The following is an 8,929-nucleotide window of genomic DNA, read 5'->3' on the forward strand; positions in this document are numbered from 1 at the left end:
GTGTTTGTGCGATTCATTTCGCTGGCGAGCCAAATACTACTGGTGTAGATGGGAACACAGATCTCGAAGTACGCCCATTCGGCCGTCCCTGCATTATTCATCCCCCAATAATTGCTATTGCGACTTTTGAAATATCCTAAATTTTCAAATATATATTGACAGAAACACAAATATTATCCTAGTAAATCTAATAACACGACTGTTTAAAAATGATTCATATTTTTCACTACCACTTTTGAGAGTATAATTAACGCTGACGTCCATATAGTATGTTACTACTGTTATAACAGTTGCGTTTAGGGGTCAAACTAATGTAAATCTTAGTAGCAGACATTAATTTTAGTCAAATGGCTGACGGTTGCTATATCCATAAACTATAGCTTAGTTTATGTACATGAGGATTTATACATTTCCATGATCATAAAATTTTATCGCATGTTTATAAATTAAAATATGATGATATGATAATATACGAGTATTTAGAGGTTTTCTCTTGTAATTACCACATTATTGACGTCAATTCATTGCGTTGAGGACATTAAATCCCGTATTTATTCTAAAGTATTAGATATTCTACTTGTAACCTCACAAGAATACGTTATAAGATCAAGACTTGTTGCTCAGGCTACTAGAACTTATGTACTTATTAACGACATAGTGGAACATAACCTAATAAATCAGTAAATAGTTCATCTAGCTGTTATTCAAATTTTATAGTAACACTTTTTCACAATAATGTATATGGAACTAGTGAACTTCTAATCCCCTCTATAAATAAACTTAACGTTTATTATATGTCTCACGGTTGGTTTTAAATGTGTTTAGTTACGGAATATGATAACTGAAAAAATATAGTTTAACATTTTTTGGTACCTTCCTTTTCGACATCCACCAAATCCTAGAGTGGTTAATAATTGTTTTCTACCCATGATATCAAAATAAACTGTGGAACTTCACTGTATTTAAATATTTTCCAATGGTGAAATATATTGAATAATTGAACTATCTCCTATTTGAACATTGTTTGATGAATTTAATGTTGTTTTAGTGCTGTAGCTGTCAACTCTAGCAGGATATAATTATGTAAACTGTAATTTCTCGTTTTTAACGACATCTTTGATGTAGTCCATGAGTAACAAATTAACAGCGGCAACTTAACGGTACCGTAGTCAGAGTACCACATTACGTTTATTGCAATCCCTGCTTTGTAATACAATTTACATTAAAACCTCTTCCTTGTAATATTGAGATTGCTATTATTAATGAGAATCTACCTTTTTCGTAATTAGAATCTGGAATTTACTTTACAAGTTACAGAATGCATTAGGCTCTTTCCTATAAAACAATACACTTTCTTTGCCTTTTCAGTTTAATCAAATAAGATAGGTTTCTACATTTTCATGGAAGACGTTTAATTTAGTCTAGTTAGTTGAGCTCCCAGTGTGATATATCAGTCTCAAGCCATAAACATCGTGTACCTTCCGCAGCCATAAGTCAAACCAACTCCTAACTTTGACCGTAGCTTATTCTTCTTTGCCTTACCTAAGTCTACTTTGCAAGAACATCTTCCTCACATTATCTACAAAAAGAGCAACACAACCTGCCTGTTAGTTTTCTATTTCAACCAACCACAAATGTTACAACCGTATTAATTGTTTTGATATTCGTGTTTCTGGAAATAAAGTAACAGTGTATGTTATCGAGGTTTTTACTCAAAATACGAAAACAAACTAGAAACTTAATCTGGAAATTTGAAAATCCCCATCACACTACTAGAATTCATGTTGTCTGTGGACAACGCTCATTAATGTATACGTAACATTTCGTGAATTATTAATATATAATCTAATACAAAAATATATCATTTTCTTTAAGTAAATAATATAATTTATATAAACAGTTTATTTTCTCCAACATAGATAGAGTCTCAGGTTAAAGGTCAGTAATATGAAAATTTGGAATACTCTACGTTCTTATGCCTGTCCATTTACTTGCAAATATTTGCCTTAAATCATGGCCCTTCTTCCCTTATCAGTGTTGATTTCAGGTTTCTCACTTACTTGACCAAATTTGTAGGTCTTGTGATCTTATAGCACAGTTTTTTATCAAAGTAAATTCAATGGAAAGTATACTTGAGTATACTTGGCATATATAATGTCCCCCCTTTACCTCAATATTTTACGAATATTTCCTCGATGGAAACTATAGAAAAATTTTCTTTTCATAACATTTACCGCAGAATAACATAATTTAAATTTTATTTATTTGTTTGCGGCTGTGTTTTTAGTTGTTCTACTTCAGAAAAAAGTAATTATGTTAAAAAAATTAATCATTTTTATTATAGTTAATTTATGTTCGTCTTTGTAAGGGAAATAAGAGATTAGATTTACATGCAGTACCAAAGCAGTTTCAATTAATGTTGCAAATACAAGCAATACATTTTGAAAACAGTAATGAATCTCCAATTTAATCGATACCTTGTAACTACGACGTAATATGCTCTCTGCGTGTTCAAATGTAATTATATACAAGGGATTTATAAATAGTGGGTACATTACATGGATTCATGACATTAAATAATTACCATGTCCTAAAAGCGAGTAGTTAACTGGTTTAGTATTAACCACATAAACGGTCGAGTAACGATGTGAGCTGACCTACGAGATAATTGTATTCATGTTAAGGTAAAGGTCCAGTGTTTTATTGGCTTGGTTGAATACAAAAGGTCAGTTCGTTTGTGAGAAGTTCGTTTTCATATCGTTGTCATTTACTCCGATATAAAAGTTTACAGATTTTGTTAAAGCACTAAATGTAGATTCTTCATGTAAATATAAAACACAAGTTTTTATTGAGTTATCATGATATGTATTCTTCCATCCAATACACCTTTTAGCTAATTATACCTAATTAATTTAGCTACATTAGTAAACAAGATACCGTGTGATATATGCCCTAAATAGAAAGGCAACCTTTTTGATTTATTCATATATAAATTGCTTTAAAAAAGGAAAACTACGTGTCTGTCTAATATAAACCCCCTTAGTTGCATATACATGTTTTGCCGTCATATACAAACTGTATGGAGAGTGACAAAACCCGTGACTCTAAAGAGAAGCAAGAGAAGGTTCTGACGTGCGTAATCCTGTTTGTAACTTACATTATAGATATACTACCGAATTGCTTACTGTCAACTTACTGGTAGTTGCTGATACATGTTGTGCTGTGATATAAAGAATGTATGGAGAGTGACAAACCTCGTGACACTAAACGGGAGCAAGAGAGGGTTGTGACGTGCGTAATCCTGTTTGTAACTTAAATTATTGATATACTACTGAAGTGTCCACTGTCAACTTACTGGTAGTTGCTGATACATGTTGTGCTGTCATATAAAGAATATAAGGAGAAGGGTGACAAAATCCTTGACACTAAACGGAAGCAAGAGAAGGTTGTGACGTGCGTAATCCTGTTTGTAACTTACATTATTGATATGCTACTGAAGTGTCCACTGTCAACTTACTGGTAGTTGCTGATACATGTTGTGCTGTGATATAAAGAATGTATGGAGAGTGACAAACCTCGTGACACTAAACGGGAGGAGCAAGAGAAGGTTGTGACGTGCGTAATCCTGTTTGTAACTTACATTATTGATATGCTACTGAAGTGCCCACTGTCAACTTACTGGTAGTTGCTGATACATGTTGTGCTGTGATATAAAGAATGTATGGAGAGTGACAAACCTCGTGACACTAAACGGGAGCAAGAGAAGGTTGTGACGTGCGTAATCCTGTTTGTAACTTACATTATTGATATGCTACTGAAGTGCCCACTGTCAACTTACTGGTAGTTGCTGATACATGTTGTGCTGTGATATAAAGAATGTATGGAGAGTGACAAACCTCGTGACACTAAACGGGAGCAAGAGAAGGTTGTGACGTGCGTAATCCTGTTTGTAACTTACATTATTGATATGCTACTGAAGTGCCCACTGTCAACTTACTGGTAGTTGCTGATACATGTTGTGCTGTGATATAAAGAATGTATGGAGAGTGACAAACCTCGTGACACTAAACGGGAGCAAGAGAAGGTTGTGACGTGCGTAATCCTGTTTGTAACTTACATTATTGATATGCTACTGAAGTGTCCACTGTCAACTTACTGGTAGTTGCTGATACATGTTGTGCTGTGATATAAAGAATGTATGGAGAGTGACAAACCTCGTGACACTAAACGGGAGGAAGAGAAGGTTGTGACGTGCGTAATCCTGTTTGTAACTTACATTATTGATATACTACCGAATTGCTTACTGTCAACTTACTGGTAGTTGCTGATACATGTTGTGCTGTGATATAAAGAATGTATGGAGAGTGACAAACCTCGTGACACTAAACGGGAGCAAGAGAAGGTTGTGACGTGCGTAATCCTGTTTGTAACTTACATTATTGATATACTACCGAATTGCTTACTGTCAACTTACTGGTAGTTTCTGATACATGTTGTGCTGTGATATAAAGAATGTATGGAGAGTGACAAACCTCGTGACACTAAACGGGAGGAAGAGAAGGTTGTGACGTGCGTAATCCTGTTTGTAACTTACATTATTGATATACTACCGAATTGCCCACTGTCAACTTACTGGTAGTTGCTGATACATGTTGTGCTGTGATATAAAGAATGTATGGAGAGTGACAAACCTCGTGACACTAAACGGGAGCAAGAGAAGGTTGTGACGTGCGTAATCCTGTTTGTAACTTACATTATTGATATACTACCGAATTGCTTACTGTCAACTTACTGGTAGTTGCTGATACATGTTGTGCTGTGATATAAAGAATGTATGGAGAGTGACAAACCTCGTGACACTAAACGGGAGGAAGAGAAGGTTGTGACGTGCGTAATCCTGTTTGTAACTTACATTATTGATATACTACCGAATTGCCCACTGTCAACTTACTGGTAGTTGCTGATACATGTTGTGCTGTGATATAAAGAATGTATGGAGAGTGACAAACCTCGTGACACTAAACGGGAGCAAGAGAAGGTTGTGACGTGCGTAATCCTGTTTGTAACTTACATTATTGATATACTACCGAATTGCCCACTGTCAACTTACTGGTAGTTGCTGATACATGTTGTGCTGTGATATAAAGAATGTATGGAGAGTGACAAACCTCGTGACACTAAACGGGAGCAAGAGAAGGTTGTGACGTGCGTAATCCTGTTTGTAACTTACATTATTGATATACTACTGAAGTGTCCACTGTCAACTTACTGGTAGTTGCTGATACATGTTGTGCTGTGATATAAAGAATGTATGGAGAGTGACAAACCTCGTGACACTAAACGGGAGCAAGAGAGGGTTGTGACGTGCGTAATCCTGTTTGTAACTTAAATTATTTATATACTGCTGAATTGTCCACTGTCAATTTACAGTCTGTCATATACAAGTTGTAGGGTTCATGTAATCCTGTCATATAAAACATTTATGGCGGATGGAAAAGCACCTGGCGGGATACGGCTGTGACTTGTGACATATTGCTTGATACTTGAATTCTTGATAGTTTGGTATTTAATCGTTAGTGAACTATCTTGTAAAACTTAAAATGGACAGTATTTTTCCTACGAGTACAAGTAATGTATGGAGCTTTTTCAATGTTTTGACACCGAATAGGACAATTATAGGCTCATAAGAGATAATGTGACTTCCATTGGTTGATCTAGTGGTCAAGGATCGTGTTAATACCAATTAACCTGACTTCCAAACATCGTCATACAATCTATACAATATTGCCCCTACACACAAATAGGGCCGAATTAAAAAAAATAAATGTAAACATCCATCAAGATACACATTGTTATAAACAGGAAATAAGGGTGAAACCGATAGGTTTTTTTATCTTAATCCAATACTAAACGGCTAATATAAATGTAAAATATTTTTAGTGAGGAAAGCAATGTATATCTATATTTATAGTTTAATGGAAAGCAAAACCAACATTAACAATCCAAGCAAGCTTATTGTTTGACTCGAAAGAACTTGTATTAGTTTGTTGATTGTGGCCACAAAGTTAAGAAGCTGTACAGTATGTATGTACCTCAAAGAACATAAACGTATTTTAACTATTTTAATTATGCATGGGTATGAAGATTGCATTAGATCGTATGATGAGGTGAGATACTAATTTATGGCTATTTTGCAATTTGCAGTGATAGTTCAGAATCAAAAGAGCAACAAACCATTGAACGTTTTGACGAGACAAGCAGTCAGTGTCAAGGGCCTTCCCAGAACAAAGTCAAATACTAGCAATGAAATTTCAATGGATGTTCTGCAATGTGTTGTTGAGAATCCCATTACCTCAGCTCGTTCCTTTCAAAAACTAAAAATATTTCCAAAATTGTCACTATTTAAAGTTTTGCGCAGTAACAAATTTAAACCTGACAAAACCTACTTAGCTTATGAACTTTCTTAGGACGACTTCGATCGTCGAAACCAATTTTTCGAGTTAATGATATATTTTTCGAGAAATATTTTTAATAACACAGTAGCATAACAAAGCATTTTTTCAGACGAAGTTTCATTTATGTAAAACATCAATGCACAACGCTCAGTATTAGTCTGATGATTTTTTAACCCTTACTGGGTCAGAGAACAGTAAATGCAGTATCCAAAAACATTAAAAGTTTGGCTGTGTGTTGTAGGATGTAATTTTTGAACCCTTTTTTATTAAAGGAAACCTTGTTTCCACAATGTACCTGGAAAATTTGCAACAACATTATTTCAGTTAGAGACATATAACGTTCATGCTGTCTGGTTCCAGCTAGATGGAGCACCTCCGCATTACGGTTTGAATATCCGCACATAATTATACAACACTTTTCCCAATCTCTGAAGAGGTAGAGAAGGAGCTATCGAGTGGCCTACAACATCACCTGATTTATCACCATTAGTTTGATTTGTGTTTAAAGACAGTGAGTAAAAATAAAAACCACAGTACATAAACAGTTTTAGAAACAAAATTGTGCAAAAAATTCAGAGTTACACAGGAATCCATTCAATTTGCAATTTTAGTTTTACACAAAAAGTTAGTACATGGACAGGTCGTCGACGGAGATCAGGTTGAGCATCTATTATTGAAAACACTGAAGTTAGTAAACCGAATGAATTTTGATTATACAAACGTACCGATTTTGAAAAACCTATTTGTTTACTTTGATAGTAAAAAGTAATTATAATAATAATTGATCTGTTGTTACATATTAATTGAAAGAGCCTGTCAAGTGCAATATATTGCTGTGTGTAAATATTGTTTCATGACAACACAACCATATGTTTGATTAATTTAATCACTATTTTCAATTTGTTTCCATTTATAATTTATGTAAATTCATTAAGGAGTAGCCATTAGTTTGTATGTCGTTATTAGATACCAGCAGTTAGGTAAGTACCCACCTGTTTTAGAAAATTTCCTTAACATAAGATGGTGAGAATTCGACTCCGAATACTCCCTTTGAAGCATCCAGCAATAACTATGCTATAAAAATGTTCACTGAGCTGTGCTTTAAACTAATTTAAAAATTCCCGGTCTAAATGTTCAAAAATATTAAAATTATCTTTTAGTTTAAAAAGAAACAAACACGTAAATAGAGTTCGTGTTAATGTACTTCTAATTTACTTACTTAGTAAATACTTTAGTATTAGATATAAAAAGGAAAGTTACCATATAACTTTTACTACACATTTAAAGGCCTATATAAAACCCATCTTAGTTGTCTTTAGTCAGAATTAGGCTTCTCTGATCTGTGATATAAATTCTCTTGATCGGGAAACAAGGCACAATCAACAATGGAAAAAATAATGGAACGAACTAAATTACAATGGCCATAAATATACACTTTTTGACGTAATTTCTTGATCGTGGCAAGAAGGCAAACTCAACATTGGGGTCGGAAATATAATTCACTCAAACCGACAGTAAATTCTCATAGAGATGCAAAACCACCGAAATTTAATACGAAGCCGCGGGTAACTACCAGTGTTAACACAAATTATAAACTCGTTTAGATGTCATAAGTTTGTTTATAACTTGTTATTCAATCAATTTCAGGAATACCGATATTTAAAGTTTAAATTAGGCACCAATTTTAACTAGCCTAAGATAGCGACCTGTAAGTTGATTTTCTTTCATAAAATTCCTAAAAACGAGTGTAACTTGACGAACGTTTACATCAGAATTTTCAAATTTTGTAATATTGGACAGTGGCAATCTTGTGATACCAATAGAAAAATCCAGTTTTGTACTCTGCAGAATATACTGAGTTTGGTTTTATTAGATAGGGTTGTTTAAAAGTTAATATGAGGTTTACAATGTACTTTTTATTCACCCTGTATATGAACATTATATATATTTTATTTTATATTATTAATATTACTGCATTTAGTACTCAGTACACGGAATTAATATAGTCTAATGTAGTATTCGGTTAGTAACCGAAAAGCATGTATAAGCATGTATTTAAATTTCCAAAAACGTCTATTATTAGAATAATGGATTGGGATTCAACAATTAACTTTTCCTGTGAGTTAAATGTAACTAAAAAACAATGCATAAAGTCTTAAAACGCATTCTATAGGCTACTTAAAGTCCGTGTATCTACCTAATGAGCTAGTTATTTTGTGTGTTTGTGTGTGTGTGTGTGTGTGTGTGTGTTTACCATTACCACTAGAAATCAGGAAACAGTGCAAACGCTTCGAGAAACTATTGTATACATTCACTTTGTTTTTTATTTTTTCGTAGTTAATGCTATTTTTCGTTTATTTGAAGTTTGACTTACAAAAAAAAAAAAAAAAAAAAACAATTCTATCTTATTTCCTGATGTGATACATTTATATAATATTTTTTACAAGTCATTGCTTTAGTTTTCAATATTAAGT

The sequence above is a fragment of the Homalodisca vitripennis genome, chromosome 3, assembly GCF_021130785.1.
Source record: "Homalodisca vitripennis isolate AUS2020 chromosome 3, UT_GWSS_2.1, whole genome shotgun sequence".
In the NCBI taxonomy this organism is placed as follows: Eukaryota; Metazoa; Arthropoda; class Insecta; order Hemiptera; family Cicadellidae; genus Homalodisca; species Homalodisca vitripennis.